Genomic DNA, 19709 nt, shown 5'->3' with positions numbered 1-19709 from the left:
AACAGAAGCTTATTGTTTATCTTGCTCTTAATACACACCACTAGTCCATTGTTTCAAGAACTTTGTACAAGGTTATTTGTCTTTCAGACTAATTTTCTTCTAGAATGTGTTCAACTACTGTGTAAGGTTGTAGGGTTTTTGGTGGGGAGGGTGATGGGGGCATTAGGGAACAGGGTTTCCCTGAAAGCTGAAACTTCAGACATGTAAACAAGCTAGGACTCTAGATCTGCAATGCTTATCGTGACTTACCAACTCAAATGACTGGGTTTGTTGAACTAGCTGTTCCAAAGCATTTTTGAGCCCAAATACAAAGTGACCATCTTTAAAATACCCATTTTACACAAATGCAAATTCTTTAGCATCTATATATCTTTTAAGAGAAAAGTTCCCAGTTACCTGAAATTCTCCTGCTGGACCAAGCAAGCGTTGTCTCACCCTGATGAAACCACTTTGGTGACAGCTGCCACATACAAACTTGTGTTTTATCAACCTTGTGCCTGAGACCCAAACATCCATCACATTCTCAGGTTATTTTCACTCTTCATAAAAACTGTGGAAGATGGTGTTAGCCTACCACATTTTATTTTTTTAGAAAACACTGTACTGATGGTCATTAAAACATCTGCCACAGATACTGAAAACCTGGATTAAATTTCCAGAAGGATTTACAGTCACATCTCCCACTTCACTGACACAGGATACTAAGCATCAAGCTACTGTCTGGTCTTTTGAAGACACCAGCCCATCTTTCATAGACTAATTACAGACTTCATGTGGCTCACAGAGCAAGAGCCTGACTCTCTCCCTCTAGCTTAGTAAAGAGAATCTACCTAGGAGAAAGGAAAATTTGAGTGACTGCCTCTCCTCCAGTTACTCTGAAATATTAACACTCAAACAATATACTCTGAAACACTAACATGTTCTGACAGTTGGCCATTGATAAGACTGTGCCCCCTTCTCAAGGGAGAACTGCCATCACTAGGCTGAGGCCATGTATGCTCCTGTGCACAGCTGCTACTCTCAGTCTCAAGCTAGCTGGTCCATGCAAAGCAAAAGAAATTCACAGAAGAAACACAAGTCCCAGTTCCCTCCTTTCACTTCACAAAGATTTATGTTACAGAGCACACAAGGCCTAATGCCATTCTGCTCTTTCTTAAACCAGTAGATTATGGCCAGACCAGCTTTACACCCCCGCACTCTGTATTAAGTTTCTGTTCCAATTACCATGACTAAATCCACAAAGGAATTTAGGCTTCTCAATAATTAACACAATGGTGTTCAGCCAATTTGCTAAGCTGCCAATTTAGTAAAGAAAAAATAAGGGACCTATATATAAAACAGCCCTTAGGCTTTACCAATCAAGTAATTTCAACATTTTCTGCTACTCATAGCATAGAGGGTAGGGGACAGCAGACTTACTGTAACTGAAGCTTTCAGGCACTGAAGCCCAGGGTGAAGGGAATAATACTTGTAGCCTCAAATGAGTACAAACCCTCTCACTAGAAGTCAAACAACAGGTACACACAGTATACAGAACCATCTTTCCTTAAATGTTCCTTTAGTCAGTTTATTCGTTTTGCTACTATAATCCACTTAACTGAAAACACAACCTAAAGACATAAGCAACTGTGCAAAGCTTTGACGGCTTCCAGCTACGGGTAGGTAACACTTCGGCATTTTAGAATACAAGCTAATACTGGCAGAGTCTGATATTTTTCTGATTTATTTTTTTTTCAATTCAAAAGACTCATCTCAAAGGTGATATCTGGTTCTCAGCAAGACCCGACCTTTGCATTTGCATTTCCTACCTCTAATTGCAATGTAGGATATTAACATCATAAAAACAGCTAAAGTCAGCCAAAGCTCATTGAGATACAATTGCTTCAGCAAACTCTCAGTTTGCTGCTCAGTTTCACACAATCATGACAGCTACAAGTCCTTCAGGCTGCAAAGGAGGTACGTAGTTCAAGAGCTCAGGTACATGCCACCAGTGGACTTAAGCCATTTGCAGCTACACTACCACCACCTTTGCCCACCTTCATGTTGCTTATTGGTGAGAAAAGCTGCTACCAAAATGCCTGAGTCTACCACACCAGCTCCTGCTCCCAACAAGAACTCCAAGAATGCTGTCACCAAAACCTGAGAGAATGGCTACAAGCAACATAAGAATAGCAGAAAGGAGGGTTACTGCATCCATCAGTACCAGGTGCTGAAGCAGATCCATCATGAGACCAGTATCCTAACCAAGGCCATGGGCATCATGAACACCTTTGTCAATGACATTACTGAATGTATCACTGGAAAAGCATGTCACCTGGCACATCACAAGGAATGCTTGACCATCAGTTCCTGAGAGGTAGAGTCTGCCACACACTAGGAGCTGCCCAGATAGCTGGCCAACTGTGCCATGCCCAAGGGCACCAAGGCTATTGGGCAAATACAGCAGCTCCCAGACCTAAAATGTGCTTTTGCCCAAGGACTTGGGGGTACTGGTGGATGAAAAGCTGGACGTGAGCTGGCAATGTGCGCTCGCAGTCCAGAAAGCCAACCGTATCCTGGGCTGCATCAAAAGAAGTGGGGCCGTATCCTGGTTTCAGCTGGGATAGAGTTAATTGTCTTCCTAGTAGCTGGTACACTGCTATGTTTTTGAGTTAGGTATGAGAAGAATGTTGATAACACTGATGTTTTCAGTTGTTGCTAAGTAGTGTTTAGACCAAGTCAAGGATTTTTCAGCCTCTCATGCCCAGCCAGCAAGAAGGCTGGAGGGGCGCAAGAAGTTGGGAGGGGACACAGCCAGCGCAGCTGACCCAAACTGGCCAAAGGGTTATTCCATATCATGTGACATCATGCCCAGTATATAAACTGGGGGGAGTAGGGGCGGGGAATCGCTGCTCGGGGACTAACTGGCTGTCGATTGGCAGGTGGTGAGCAATTGCACTGCACATCATTTGTATATTCCAATCCTTTTCTTATTACTGTTGTCAATTTATTATTGCTATCATTATCATTATTAGTTTCTTCTTTTCTATTCCATTAAACCATTCTTATCTCAACCCATGAGTTTTACTTCTTTTCCCGATTTTCTCCCCCATCCCACTGGGTGGGGGGGGAGTGAGTGAGCAGCTCCGTGGTGCTTACTTGCTGGCTGGGGTTAAACCACGACAGGCCAGCAGATCAAGACAGGCGATTCTGCCCCTCTACTCCACTCTGGTGAGACATCACCTCGAGTACTGCATCCAGCTGTGGAGTCCTCAGTACAGGAAAGACATGGACCTGTTGGAGCAGGTCCAGATGAGGGCCACAAAAACGATCAGAGGGATGGAACACCTCTCCTAGGAGGACAGGCTGAGAGAGTTGTGGTTGTTTAGCCTGGAGAAGAAAAGGCTCCAGGGAGACCTTATTGCAGCCTTTCAATACTTGAAGAGGGCTTATAAGAAAGATGGGGACAGACTTTTCAGTAGGGCCTGTAGTGATAGGACAAGGGGTGATGGTTTTAAACTAAAAGGGTAAATTCAGACTAGACACAAGGAAGAAATTTTTTTATGATGAGGGTGCTGAAACACTGGAACAGGTTTCCCAGAGAGGTGGTAGATGCCCCATCCCTGGAAACATTCAAGGTCAGATTGGAGGGGCTTTGAGCAACCTGATCTAGTTGAAGATGTTCCTGCTCACTGGGGGGGCGGGGAGGGAGAGGGGTTGGACTAGACGACCTTTGAAGTTCCCTTCCTACCCAAACCATTCTATTATTCTGTGATTCTATCTGCACCAGATTCTGGCAGAACTTGAAGTCAACTTGAACTCTCCTTATGACCATGTGCTTTTACCCCAAACCACACGTTCTTATGCCTTCACATGAGTTGTTTCTATAGACTGATTCTGAAGGGATTTTTGATGGGATAGTAGTGACAGGCTGGTTATTCATGAAGGGTGTGAAAAGAGATCTGGCTACAAACCAAGCCATGCCAGCTTGTAGGAAGTCACAAACCATTCTTATATCAGAAACAGCAGACTGAATTTGAGTCAGTTCTCCTATGATCCCTCCTATCATCAAAGAAGGGAGATCTCCAGGTCATCTTGCTCATCTGCTTCATAACAGCAAAATCCACAGTAAAAGTATCATTCCTGACAGACATTTGATCAGCCTGTTTCAGAAGGAATCCAGCAAGAAAGATATTCCAACTTCTTTAGATGCTCCAGTACTTAATTACCTTTAGCATTAATTTTTTTCCCTAGCTCTAACCAAAGTATCCTTTCCTGTAATTTAAGCCTGTAATGTAGTAGTTCAGGTGATTTAGATGTACAGAATCAAGCTCAAACATACACAGCAAGTCAAAGCAGAACCAGAGCTGCCCAGCTGCCAGCCTACACCTTCTTTATATTTCATTGCACACAGACAGCACAGCAAGTTTGAGGGCCTGCAGGGTAGCTATAGATATTAGCAAGGCTCAGCCAATAGATAACACTAAAGGAAGTAATATGACTTTAAGAAAATACTGTTGGATTGAGACTCAGCTCAAAATATCACAGATTAGAAATTACCTTATGCAAGAGTAGAGCTGAATCACTGCTTTCTTTAAAGGTGTCATGGACTGTCCGCCCCTTGTAATCAGCTCAGTGGGCACAGTAAAGCTGTTTTGCATCCTTCCACTTTTAATAAGCTAGAACCGGCCTGTGAAGCTTGTGGCTTCATGCTATTGGCAGGCGCAGACTTATAAGACTACACAATAAAGACAACAGATAAATTATACACAGCACGAACTATGATTCCTGCAGAGAGGTTCAAAAGCTCTAGGGCTGCATAAGCCTGAAAGGAAAACCCAGGGCATCAGAGTGTGATCAGTATCGATGTACCTCTTAGCTAGAAACGAAGACTCTCAAGGCTTTATGAATTTGAGCATGACCCCCAAAATAAGCTTTAACACATATCAAGTTGTTGGTGATTCCCAGAGAGAGGCAGACAGTAGCTGCCTCATGTTTTCTTCCCCACTCACACATCAGTAGATAAAAGTAAGGACTCAACATGTAAATTCATCTGCAATTGGTCAGAGCAATATCATCACTGGATGTATACAGCTGGATGTTATTACATAGCAGCATGCTCATACTGCCTTGAAAGGCCAAAGCTACAGTATCTTGTTAACTGTATACATTTTGCTCAGAATTGTACAAGACAGTTTCAATGCCCTGGAGAACTTGCAACTGGATTTTTTGGATTTGAAAATCCTGACACCCCAACTGCAATATTATTGAAACTGAACCTTTCCAGGCAATCCAAATACAGACTGTAACTTTGAGGACAGATAAATTACATAAGCAAGTTAAAGAAAGGGAGTGATATAGCAGCAGGAAGCTGCTAAACGATGTTTCTTTTTTTGGTGATGGCAAATCACCTGGGCAATCTCCTCTTCTGCAGTATGATGTATTAAGATTAACAGGAAGTCCCTAAAGCAGAAAACTGATCCCTTCCTATTCAAATCTCTATTCCTGAAGATCATAATTTCTCCAGAGATTTGACAGTTCCTCACACTAGTAGCTTGGAAGGAACAGAGGACTTGGCTTCTAGAAGTTCTTCAGCTTCCAAAGGTGAAGTTATAGCACAATGCAAACATTCCCCACTGTATACTCTATCCACAATTCTAACCCTTAGACAAGGATCACTATAAGCAACAATGGACTAATCAAAGTTTGCACTTAAGAAAACTAATAGTCAGTGTATTCTGGTATCCTCTGCTTCTAAAATGGCTTGAAAGCTTTACACATACGGAAAAACAAAATTGAGAAGTTGAAAGGTAATTTTGCGCTACTGAGTTTTTTCAGGATAGTTAATCATCCCAGTTTTCTATCCTACCTCCTGAAAGAGAACGTAGAGATAAAAAGGTTGTCCAAGTAGCGTTGTACATAAAAACATCAGAAGTAGACATATTAGACATTACGTAGAAGTTTAACTATTACAAATTTAGTGCCCCAAACCCATTAAGCTCCTTGCATTGACTTGCCTTCTGCCATGAACCCAATGACTTGCAATTTAAGCTTACACACATTTGATTCCTACAGCAATTAAACAAATTGTTTATAAAGAAAACATTAGAAAAGCACTTATTGTTAATTTTTTAGCCTTTGCATTCTGATCAGCAGGGTGAAAAAATGACATATGATCAGTTATCTGAAGACTAGTGTTTGAAACCAGAGTACAACAATAGAGTGGGGGAAATCACTAATAGTTTTACATCGTATCTGTACACCTTTTGGTTATTTATAACAAAATCAGCTTATGATAGACTGGTGGCATGAACTAGAAACATGTGAGTAGAGATCAAAGTCTAAACTGTCCCTAAGATAAGTACTTCATTTTTATAGTACTTTTAGAAATAGAAACAGCATTGAAATATAAACAAAACTCTATGCTAACAACTGTTAATGTGATCCATACCTAAAGAAGTCAACATATGAAATCTTTTTATGATACAATACTGAAACATTGCTCATTGCTCCCTTTGTAAAGAAAACATGATATCTCTATTTCCTGATTCATCCTCTTCATGAAACTAAGGTGACCCCTTACCTTGATTTAGATGGTGACATTTCAAACTTTCAGGTGTGTCTGATACGAACAGCACAGAAAGTTAAGCATGATAAAACACCAAAACCACACTGATCTCAATTTGCAAGTCTGGTTAACATTTGTAGGATCCCAGGTTGAAATGCACAGCATAATTTGAAAATAACTTCTGACGTTCAACAAGTTTTAGGAGGCAGAACTAATTATGTATCTACCAGGACATCAAAAAAATATGATAAAATGCGTGTATATACACATGTAAAGCCATTTCCAGTAAGACATATACTGTCTGTATATGAACTGTCCGTTCAACAGATTCATTGAGGTGGTGCCAACCTTTTCAGCACAGATCTTACTAATGATAAGACTTAAATGCCTATGTGAATAATAATAATAAAATAATCATTATTTCAAGTGACAGAAATAGACACAAGTGCAACACTTTTTCTTCATCTTTTATTTAAATCTTTCCAGTATTCTCCAAAAGGCATTTACGAGACATTCTAAGCTGAACCTAAAGCTAGAATAGTAAAAAGCTGGATACTAAGGCCTTTTCAGTGGCATTTTAAAAGCACACAAATTTCCTGTAACTATCTTTAATGAATTCAGGGAGGACTTCTATCATTGCCTTCAAAGGGAGAATACAGACCAACAGAGCTTCTGAAAATACCAGGGTCTATAACAATTTCATTTGTAAGCTTCATTTCGCTAAACCTATCTCTGCCCTCTTCAAACAAACATTTAAATAAACTATAAGTTCCTAGTTTAGAATGTGTCTTTGGAAAGAATACTGTATAAACCCAGGTTTGAGGTAAGTCATGGAAGAAAAACTACCTTGAAGTCAAGACCTTGCTTTTAAGCGTCTTATTCAGACTAGATTCTTACAAGCCTAAACTTGAATCTTAATTTCAGCACTTGCAGCAGAAGATATTAATTTAGCATTAGGAGAAACAGGAAATCAGATTTCACAGTTTTGCAAATCTAAGGGTACAAATTTTACAATTGTATACTGTACCCACCAAAAGGGGGTAGGGGCCTCAGAGTCTAGTTCCAAACTTAGCCCTGAAAAAGTTCATTAACAAAACTATTTGGCACTTTTCGGCACTGAAGAGCTACAAATCCTTTTAACTCTTTAAAAAGGCCCTCAGTAAAAACTATCCACGTGTCAACACTAGAGGAGATAAGTTCAATTACAAAAGGAGTGGCTTCTTTTAAAAAGATTTAATTTACATATATGATTAGAATGTTTTTACAATTTTCAGTATTGAATGTGAAACTTTCACAGCATTATCTGCAATTAGTTCAGGAAAACACACTTTTAGTGAGCATAAAGAGAAGCTGTTCCTAACTATACTGGAAGATAAAGTCCATAGAACTCTAACTAAAATTTAGACAATACTGGAGATGACAGAGTTACATAGATTTCTGAGAGGACTACACATAAGAAAGCTTGCAATATAATTATTCTTTTAAGCCATGTTTGAAGTCAAGCCACCTTCAAACTTCCAGCTCAGCTGATAATTTGAAAACTAAGTACATGCACTGGAAAATGGACACCTTCCATAAAGAATCTGCAGTCCTAATACGGAGGTGAATATAAAGCAAAACACACAAGATATCCTACTAACATTCTAACACAATTTGCTGCTGTTAAAATAAGTCGGTACGAAACCAATGGACAGGAATTAGAATGGAGAATTGTCAGCAATATGAGCAGATAGCTCCTAGCTGTAGCAGAAGGAGCAGATAGCTCAGAGTGTAAATACCAGTATCATAGATGGTTTGGGGTACTGACTTCAGAATCAGAGAATCAAGTTCCCCCTTTTACAATGGCCAGCTAAACTGAGCACTGCAGCAACCTCTTTTATGAAGTGTTACACTTGCCTTCAAACTACCTACTGCTTGACCCCTATCCTCAGAATCACATCATTCCATTGCTGGTAGAGGACAGCTAGAGAGAATCCCATTTCCATAATGGACATTCACATAACTATCTATTTGAAAACACGGGCCAAACTTCTAATGCTTCATCTAAAGTGCTTGTGAAGAGCCAAGATTTGACCATTTGGGTCTCCAAAAAATAAAATGCAACATAAAGAATAAAACCACAGAAGGGGATAAATTTGTTTTCAAATCTGCAAATTGGGATTGGAATTCTTAAGTGTACATATGAAGACTAAAAAACAATTAGAAAATATTTGTGGGATGCCCTGGCACACTGTGTATAGGGTAGAAATTTGACTAGAACACAAATATAATGACAACTTTTTTTTTTTCTTCTTTTTTTTTTTTTATTAAACAGAAAAGACCTTGGATACTCAAGCACATGAATTCCTCAAGGACCTGGCTCATTTATCCTCACACCTGCTTCCCCTTCACACTCCTAAGCAGTCTGTTGTAGCTTTTCCTGAGCAGTCTGATTTCTCCACAGCATTTTTGAAGTCTGATTTTTTTTTTTAATTGGTTTTTTTGGTCCCCTCATCAGGAATGCTATTGTTTAGGCCTCTGTCATCACACAATTTAACTACAATATCCAGGCCTGCAATTTTTGGTAATGCTTTCTGATCTGTGTAAAATGCACCCCATAAGACCAGTCTAGGTTTTTTGCTTTGAAGTCATTGTACCTGTCCCTGCCCCAGAACAGTGGACACATACAGCTGGCTCCTTGTCTTCTCACTGCAGCAGTTATATCTTTCTTGTCTTCTCTTTCTTGTAACTCCCAAAACTTTCATTACAACTTTAGACAATATCTGCTCAGATTTTCCCACATACTTTTTATCCATTCATAAGAAACAGCAGACTTTTATCAGAAGAACACTTCCCAAGTTTATCTACAAAGCTACTGTTTGCTTATTCCTCAAATTCCTTTTAAATTTTCATTTCTGCTATAGGAAATCAGGAAACCACTGGCATCATGGTCAAGCAGTGGTCAAAGCCACCTGTTAATAAACCTGCTCTTCAGTTTACCTTTGCCATCAAGTGTGTTCCATCTTTCATGTTCAGCACCTATTGCAAAGAGAACTTGACGCCAATCCTTTCTTCGCATGGTGATGATCTAATATTGATAGAAATAATTACTTAAACACAAGAGTTTCCTTTCAAAGAGCAACTCAGATAACAGTCTTTTAATCTGTTCATTAGGAAATAACTCATCTGCCCTTTCTCTTCTGATGGCTAATAATACAGAAAGTGAATGCCAGAACTGAAAGTGGAATGCATCTACATAGAAATAGTGTAATACCTATTTGCTGTTGTACTTTTTGTAGTTCTTTCTTAGTCATATTGACATGTTTACTTTTGTTTGTGGTTTTCAGCTAAACAGCGACAGATTTTAGAGAATTACATTTAAGATAATTACACCACTAAATATTACAAAAATTAAACAAATTCACACTTGGATTAATTTAGCATACTATCTCTGCAATTATTTTTGCCTTGCTCATAAGAAAACTATTGCCTCAAGCTGGAAGACATCCTACTAATGCTTCACTATAGTATGTGTTAACTAGAACAGGTGCAGACTTCCAAAGAATTTTTGTGGAGTTTGCAGTCCTGACGATAAAGCGTGTCCTGAATCTGGCCTTTGCTCAAGACCATAAATCAGTCATCTGTGAATCAAATGCCACTGGCAAAAGCATGTGAATGTGTAAATCTACAGCTATGCAAATAAGGAATTAAAAACCTCTCTTGTACTTGTTTAAAAGTAGAATGATAATCTGCAAGGCTCAGATTACATGATCTGTATCTGTAAAGTGACCCTTATAGAAGAGGTCTGTTAAAAGACTTGAATTTGCCTGATTATCTGCACATATGTCAAAACAAAGTCTTTGGTTTGGTCTTTATTCTACTGTCAAACCTGTCAGCATCTCACTTAGCTCTCATACAGTAGCACTTCATTTGATTAGCCTCTTTTATATTTTACTTATTCCAAGTAAACCATTTGATTGCATCAGTCACACTGAAATTACTATTTGCTCAAGATTGCTAACAAATACAGATTTCACCAGAAGAAAAACAGTGCAATTACCACGAATTTGATGATCTGGGAGAACGTCACTGCTCTGTTCATTAGAAATGCAGTAGAAGTTAAATTAAACAAAAATTGTGCTGGCAACTGCTGGCTTCTGTCAGAATTTGCTTATTAAAATGTGTAAAATGCAGAACTGGCTAGAAGGAGCAGTGTGATGTACCTGATCAATACACTACTTAAATGATATACACTGAGTGTTTTTCCACTGGCATCCCTTTGCGTTACTACTGCTTGGTTGTCTCTAAAATCCTTACTGTTAGTAGGAAAAACAATACAGGGTTGATGCCTAAATCAGACAAAGGCTGCTTAAGATTAAGAAGTGTAAAGCACAAAACACACAGAAGTCAGTAGTGTGACCTCTATGTTCAAAAGGGAATTATTTACTATATACTTAATCTACACCGATCGCTACAGTTCAGGATTGCCTCAAAAGTTAGTCTTTTTGAAATTCAAAACTTCATAGATGTCTCATGATCTTTAAAAACAGCAGCTGAAATACCCAGCCAAAGCTGGGGCCATCTAATCCACTAACCCACCACTTAACAACAGCCCATACTGGCTGCATCATCAGAGAGCGCAAAACATTGTGCTAGAGATTTATTAAATAATCTTCAAAAAATACAATTCTTTGTAATTCTCACCAATCAATAATCACCTCACACCAATTATTTATTTGTCCTTATTTATCATAGTTCTTATTTATCATAATTCAAGGAACTACAAAAGCTCTCATTATCTGAATAACAGAATAGAGAATTTGAGGTTCTCAAACGAACATGAAATTCAGCGAGAAACAAGCATTTAGTACCTTACAAACGTCATTTTGCACCTGCTTGAAAACTCGGTGCCAACAATATCTTGATTTCAGATTATGTTTACGTTTACAAAAAACGAAGTATTTTTGGTTTTATAATTGTGCCTAATTTTTTAATACTAAGAGAAAATGAACATTCAAAGACAACATTCAAGCATCCAATTTAACTGTCTACCCCACACTTTGTTCTATTGCCCTGAATCACTACTTTTCCCTTGTGGTCACTTCAAACAGCGAAAATACTGTTCATATGCACAGAGACCTCTATAGTAACATGTAATTTCTAGTTCATGCCTTTTTCAGACATCAGAATTGATCCAGATAACTGAATCATGGACAGCCTCCCTGCAGTCATTTGCTAAAAGTAAACTTTGGCCAAGTATTAGCTTTTAGGAAGTCAGTCCTACTGGATATCCTTGTTCTAGTCAGATTCAAAACAGTTTATGAGATTAGCTGTAAACAGCCATGAGATGTTCTGTTTATATTTGCATTTTTTTCCAATCAAAAGACCAAAAGCAGTCTTAATCCTAACTGTTACGAATTGAAATTTGTACTTTTACAGGTTTTGTGGTACTCTGCTCTGCTTTTGCACTTAATTTCATTAATCATAGTAAAAATATAAATCTGATCACTGCTTTCATAACTCATTCTGACTTTTCTATATATGATAAATTCAAGTACTAATACCTCTTCCACAATTTACATTTCAGAAATCCCTATTTCTATTCTTTTATTGGTATTCCTTATTGCTAAATCTAGAGATGGATCACTGTATTCCATTAAGAACACCCATCAGATCTCTATAATTAGATAATTTGTCTTTCAAATTCTTACCTCAGGTACAAATATTTGTAACATAGGAAATAGGAAACCTTGTTGCATCTTCTGCACCTTCACCACTTACTACTGACCTGACGTTTAAGTAATATCTATGCATTTTTGCAAGATGAGATGCTGTGCTTTCTGTGGCTTCACGCACTTGTGCCTATTCCACTAAGAAATACATGGCTTTAATAAACACAATAACACTCAAGGTACACTATGGTGATGAAGCTTTACATTCAGGCTACACTTAAGTCCTCAGACAACATGCTGAAAAGAACACTATGGCTGTCCTGCTCTTGACACAGTCCCCCACCCCTTCTCATCATGGGCTACCACCATCCAACCCTAAGCCTCTTAGGAAGCTTTAGAACTACCTTTCAATCTCACTACAGTTGAACTGGGACCTCACCTATTGACACTGCTCAAAAAAAAAAAAAAAAAAAAAAAAAAAAAAAAAAAAAAAAAATTCAGTAAGGAACCAGACCCGTTGTTTTTAAACTGTTCAAAAAACCACAAAGACCCTTCCACCTATTTTGACCTTCAGTCACAACTACTGATTTCCTATTAGCATAACTGTTGATCCTATAAACAAATGCAACCTTTAGAAATCAATACATTTTACCATTTTTATAAGCCCTGATGAATTTGATTTTCAGCTATGAGAACTGCAGTTACTGACTCCATTTCCCTCGAGTTTCCTCACACACCTCTGCCTTTTGTTTTGGGTCCTGAAGAAGCAAAAGAGTAAACTCACTATGCTTGTGGACAAACGTAGCTAATCAGCAACTGCTGAAAAACCAGGGATAGGTTTAGTTACTCATAATTCAGTTGTCCACTGCCTTAATACTTGTACATAAAATGCAAGACAAGTGCCCTAAAATTAAGTAAAGCTTTCAGTATTTTATGCCTTAGCATTATTTGACAATTATTTTCAGAAAGGGCTAATTTTAAAGTTTACTATAATGTTTGATCACAGTAAAGATTGAGAAGAAGCAGCATTGCTTTTCCTGCCATCGTACTCCTGCCCCCTCCCTCCCCCCTGCCCCCTCCTTTAAGGCATGGAATCTTCAGCATCAACTCTTAAAAAAAGTGTACTATGTTACTCAGGTTACTTAAGAACACAGAACCACATCTGTGCTATTCAACCCCCTGATGGTGGTTGGTGAGGTTTTTAAGGGTGGATGAATCAGAACACTATCTTTATTCAGTATAGAAAGATGAAAAAAATCAATCTATTTAGGGGAAGAAGCTAGAAATAACAGAAGAAAAGGCTCCATCTTTGGAATTTCCTGCTTTACAGCAGCATTAGCTATGATGTATCGCTGTGATAGAACAATACATCTGAACAGAAAAATACATTTCATGCTTCAAAAAAATTGAAAGCAGGAGTAGATCTAGAATGTGATCATCCAGCACGACTTTACTCAAAGATACACGCTGCCCTTCTAAGTACTTACTTCTCTCCCTTCTCCCTCTCATACATGAAGTTTTGCATTACATCAGCACCTTTGAAAGTCTTTTTAGCTTTTGTTTTAGCCCTAAAATGTTAAGAAGTTTCATAGTTTCAGAAAGGTCAACTGTTATTAAAACACCTTCATGAGAAGATGCCACACCATTTGAAGAAAAATAAACACAGACAGAATATCTATGGTACAGTCTTATCTCAAATGGGAAGCTATACACTACATCCAAAAGTAAAGAAATAAAATACAAACTGGCAATGAGTAACATGCTTAATGCAATACTGAAATAACGACACAGGAAAGGATCAACATCAGAGTAGTAGGACACAATACCAAAGTATACATTTGTAAAATTCTAGTTTACAAACGAGTAGGAATTGCCAACATTTATTTCGATGTTTGTACAGACAGCCTCACTGGAGCAGAAATATTTGTTCCAAGGTCACATTTGAAGCAATTTGCCCACTCCAGATGCAATCTCATTATTGATGTATAATATTCAATACCTGGTCCTTCCAATACAGAAGTGACATTTGGCTGTTTCACAGTGTAACATTATACAATGTACCCTAATCCAGTATCCGAGTGTGTTCCCTAGGCACATGCCATCTGTATTGTTACTCACAGGTTGGTCATATATGCAAGTATACAGAGAATAGTCCATAGGCTGAGGGTAGACAACACACTGCCACACTAGCTCTCTCTTAAGGTCATTGTGCTCCACAGACTGCATGATTGTTTGATGCTTATCACAGTTTGCTCGAAGCTGATGATTTTAAACAAACAACATACCAAAAGAAACTGTTACACCATTTGATTCTACCTTCTTTGGTCATCCTGTTCTCTCATTTCTATTACTATTTGCACCTGCTACACAATACTGCATTTTAGGATTCATCTGCCTGCTTTTGCTTTGTTGGTATCCTGTTTATGAGCATAACACAGGGGCCCAGAGTCACCTTCAGGGGTCATCTGTCTAAAAAAAAAAATAAAAATGTCTGAAGTGACTGTAATGTTAAAGCATGACAGCTGATGTTATTTACATCACTGCTGACCAAGACAGAGCCTGACTTTGCATAATGTACAGACTTTCAAATCATGTATAATCATCTCTTGGATAGAAAACGTGGCTCCACCAAAACCTGAAAAACTTCTAGGCTTCAGCTGGAACTTGATGTCACCCTTTCCAACACAAAAATACTCAATTTGTCCTGTGTCATATTATTGTCAAGGTTTTCTTGTAAACCTTCTGTTTATAAGTACACTTCAGTTCATCACAAGCTGAAAAATATCCTTCTCCCTTCATGCCCGTTTGCTTCCTACATCAGTGACCCAATTCTATGCCTTTATACCTTACATCATGTGGAATTAGTTCATACTGGATACACTCTTTACTTCGTTGCCATTTCTTACCTCCAACTCATTTAAAATTCTTCCTCCAGACCAGATTCTATTGCAGCACCTCCATGGCCATTACTGACAGTCACCAATTTGATTTACAAATAGCTCTAAGGGGATCAGATGTTGCCAAAGAGACAGTAAGGAAACAGAGGGAAGCTGGGAACTGATATGAGAAAAAAAGACAAAGGGAGAAAAGCAAAATGGAAAGAGTAAAGAATATTCCTTTAAATAAGAGACTAATAAGATGCATCTATCAGCACCTAATGGGTGCATGCTGTTTAGTGATTAGTCATAGCTAGTCTTCACTTGTTTTCTTACACCATAAATTCTTCATAGTGAGATTATGTCCACCTTGAACTGCAAGATCCTTCTCTTCTTGCATACTGCTATATCCATATTTCTTATTGTTATAACAAAAGCTCTCTATCTCTTTGTTAAAGGTTTACAAACAGCTTAAAGGAAATAGCAGCTCTGCTTGTTTATCGTTTTTTATCACAATTACAGACTCAATCATAAATATTCATGTAGTACCACACTGTAAATGCGCATTCCACTTCACAGAACACAGATGAAAGCAGTTCTCTAAACAACTTACTGTGTGACCCCTACACAGAGATATAGAAAAAGAAGTCGGGGTGTACATTCACTGAATAACAAAGTCCTGGAATAATTCAAGTAAGATGGAGCTTTTCTAATGGAGAAAATGCATAGTAGCAATCCATTTATATATTGCTGTTTCCAAATGCAATGTCTCATTTGGGGGAGAGTTGCTGAACATGCTTGTCCAAATGCCTTTGCAGGAAATACATATACACACACACAGAGAAATAACACATTGGAATTTGGCTCCTAATTACAGAGCACTGGTTACTAATTTAACTATAAAGATACCAGACCTCAGATTCTTGATTTCATGCCCACTCAACTGTCCAAACAAATGGCTCATCGCAGTGTGATTTAAATCCACATAATTATTAAATAAGAGTTAAGACTAAAATATAATTTGATTTTCTATAGATGCAAGGTGAATCAGAATGTTTGGGTCAGTTGTCAAAATAATTTAGTGCATTTCAGTATTTGCTAATTCAGAAATTGTATTGGTGAGAATACAGTTGGTAGTTCATAAAATGCTACTTTTAATACAAACGTTATCTGTACTGAGGGATTGTGGTTTTATTGACCTAGGCCTAACTACAGTTTTCTTCTCTAAAGCAGATACGTTGTGATTAATAACTATTCAGAACAATTCATTTTGTACTGAAAATCTACAGCATTAACAGAGCTGCAATTAGAAGACCTCTCCCATTTCAATGATTCCCTTACGTTTGTCTTCATGTTTTTATTTTCTCTACCTTCTCTAGCCTATCTCAGAATCACTGAGATTGTTCAGTAAGAGTTTAACCGTCTTGTGCTATTAATGTGCTTGTGCTCCATGTGGAGTGCTCGTTTCCTTCCTTTTATTGAACGCCAAACGGAGGGACACAATGGGCGTGTTGTGCTCTGTCTAGCACGGTATGTGCGATATCTTTAAAAAGGAGGTGTGAGCTGGCTGTAATACCACTACTCTTAACAGTACAAGTACCACAAACTAATCAACCACAGCACTGGGGCATGCAGTCCATTGAAAGCTGGTGAAAAAGCTGCTTTTTATTATGACCTACATACTGCACAGCAGCAGTTGGACAATTTAAGTCTAGTTACATTGAGGCTGAACACAATGCATGAATTCCACTAATGAAGTCAATGATGTAAGGCTTTTCAAATATGCCTGCAAGTTCTATAACGTTTTATTTCACCCACGCTATCCTGACGGTAAAAAGCACAATGAAAAACAAAAAAAATCCTTTCCTTTCAGTAGAAAATGCGAGCATAAAATTTTATCAACTATTGGAAACATCCTTCTCAATCGGCAACCATATGGATGGAACACCACATTGAAATACTGAATGAAAACGCAATCAGATCAATTAATTCCGCAGCCGCTCCAAGCGAGCCCCTGACCAACCTCTAAACGCAAAGATACCGAAAGCAGCTTATTTCTCGCGCGAAGTTTTTGCTCAGTTTTATTTTACAAAGTCGAAATAGTCTCCGTGCAAAGGCATACCTCTCTCGCACAGCCGCTTCCTTTTGCGGACGAGTCCAGCGGCAGAAGCTCCTAAGCCGATCCGCTAACAAGCAGCGCGCAGGCTGGAGAAGGGGCTCCTGCCCAGGCTGCAGCAGAGCGCCCGGCCGACCTCGCCGCACACCTGCCTTTTCCGCCGCGCCTGCTTCCCGGGGCCGGCGGCACGCAGGAGCAGCAGAAGGAAGGGCAACACCCTTCCCCCGGACCGCGGCTTTCACTCGCGGCGGCTAGCGAGCTGCCGAGAGAACATCGCGGGGAAACCTCGCCTGTACGAGACAAAACCCCGCTCCGCCGCCTGACAGCAGATACGCAGCGCTACCGCCCCGCATTCCACCTCCTCCGATCAGCTAGCCGGAACGGCAGTCGCCAGCTTGTCAAAATGGCAGCTCGTAAGCAGGCTAGCCCGCTGCAACTGCTCACTAACGCGCCCGTTTCTTCTCCCTCCTCCGACGAGGTTTTTGTTTATTCCCCGGTAAAAAGCACAGCGTAATATGTCACATTGTTTCCCGTGAGCAAAATGGCTGGTCCTGCCGGCACTGCCGCAGACCGCTCATTGGGCTCCCCCGGCTTTCCGGAGCCATGGCAACAGCCAACGGCCGGCCGGCCGGCCTCGCCCGCGCGGCGGCAGGGGCGGCTCCGCCACCCGCCACCCGCGCCCCGCGCCGCGCGGAGGGGCCGCCGCGCTCCCTCCCCCGGCGCCATCTGCGCCCCACGCTCTCGGCTGGTGCCGCGCGCGGGGTCTCGGGCCGGCCGGGCGAGCAGGCTGCGGCAGGGGCGAGCGCCCGCGGCGAGCAGCCCGGGCCGGTAGGTGGCAAACGACCGTACGGACACGTACGCGGACAGCGAGGCGCTCCTTCGGGGCGCTGAATTCAAGCGCGAAAATTACGCGGCGGGGCACGGTATGGGCGCTCAGGGTGAACAGCCGCCCTCGTGCAGGAAAGAGGGATAGCCGTCCTAACAAGTCAGCCGGCTTTCCAACGACAGAGCCCAAACCCCCGCTCCTTGACAGAAACCCGACCCTGACATTATCACAATTACTCCCAGCGTCGATAAACGCATTTCTCGATCTTAACGGGTTGAAGGCCGCTGTTTATCAGGCGCGTTTCAAAGACCGAACGTCACAATCGCCAGGTAGACCAATTTTATCCCATTCAGAATAACGCAATTTTTCATTTCAATTAGGAGTAGGAAGAAAAGGAGACATTTGAGAACCATTTAAAACTGCTTATAAAAATTCCCACCCTTCAGGAGCTGTCATTATCTCATACCTCAACTGCCTAAGGAGTCGGAAATAAAAGCTAGAAGGCATGCAGCACTCCTCAACCTAAAGGTCTTTGAAAATCATTTAGAAACATTAAATATATCTAACTACGCATGCTGCATTTCACACACAAAAATTCCGAGTAGTGGTTTGAGGAAGATTTTTCTGTCCCTTCCTAGTCATTAACAGGGATTACCTTAGTATGTATAACAAATCATGGCACTTCCTTCTTCAGTGTCCTACTTCTCTAGGGCTACAGCAGGTTTTTCACCTCTGAGTACAGCTTGCAGACAAAGCTCTGCTGCTCCACCACTCCAAGCGGAATTTCTGCTCTCAGGGTCCGAGGGCAGTGGTGTCTCAGTGGAGCCCCAGGCAGAGAACTAAGGTCCACTGTGCTGGATTTTACACATTTCTTCCCTCACCATCTCTACCCTTCTTACCCTGTGTAAGCACTAGTTTCTCTGAAAGTGAGTATTACAAAAGGAAAAGTGGTGGCGGAGGCGGGGTACTACCAAGAAACAAACAGATAAATTCTGTTTAGATTTCTGACAGGTCAGAGCTGAAACATTTCAGTACATTTAAATAGGTGCTTCAACAGTAACACTGATTTAGTCTTGTTTCTTCCTCTCTTAGCCTTTAAAAAGATGGATGAATGCCCACATCCCCCAAACTGCAGCTAGGGCTAAGAGTCTGTGCTAGCAACAGGCAAAAGTAGCCCCAGCTCCCGTGACTCAAACACATACTTTCTGTGCCATGATTCCTGTCCAACAGTACTTTTTGATCAAAAAAGGATGTCTGCTGATTGGGTGACCCGATTCTGAAGCTTTCGGCTGGAAAACATTAAACTACTGAAGTAATTATTTACACGCAAAGTATTAAAACAAACCCAGTCTGCATTGCAAGAATACCGTTTCACCATGATTAGTTCACTTTTTTGTTAATAAGCAACATGAAACAGACTGCACATCCAGTCCCTTGCTTCTTAATACACTGATACAGTTGCTGACTCTACAAAAAAAATCTTCTTCAGTAAATGAAGACACAAGCAGGTTTTCTATCACTTTATCACACTAACCTACTATGGTTACTGTCATAATACTCTCTACTGGCAGGCTAAAACCTTAGCTTTCAAAAAAGTAAAGGTCATGAGTTTTTAAACAATAGGTTAGAGCTTGGAAAGGTTTCAAGATGTTTGTCTCTATCTGTGTATCTATACATATAAAGGCATCTTAAC

The 19709-nt window shown here is 40.1% G+C and overlaps 1 protein-coding gene across 11 annotated transcripts in view; it reads right to left on the bottom strand.

Moving 5' to 3' along the window:
- The window catches only part of SORBS2 (sorbin and SH3 domain containing 2), a 188346-nt gene that overhangs the window by 151836 nt on the left and 16801 nt on the right, over window positions 1–19709 (bottom strand). The window contains exon 1 of one of the 11 annotated variants that reach the window (XM_075027240.1): window positions 17197–17669. The exons of the other annotated variants lie outside the window; for them this stretch is intronic. The gene's annotated coding sequence lies outside the window, so the exon portion shown is untranslated. Of the gene's footprint in view, window positions 1–17196; window positions 17670–19709 lie in introns of those variants that run through there. 11 annotated transcript variants of the gene reach the window in all.

This window comes from Buteo buteo, chromosome 1 (assembly GCF_964188355.1).
Source record: "Buteo buteo chromosome 1, bButBut1.hap1.1, whole genome shotgun sequence".
Classification (NCBI taxonomy): Eukaryota; Metazoa; Chordata; class Aves; order Accipitriformes; family Accipitridae; genus Buteo; species Buteo buteo.
This window is presented reverse-complemented; position numbering and strand designations above follow the sequence as displayed.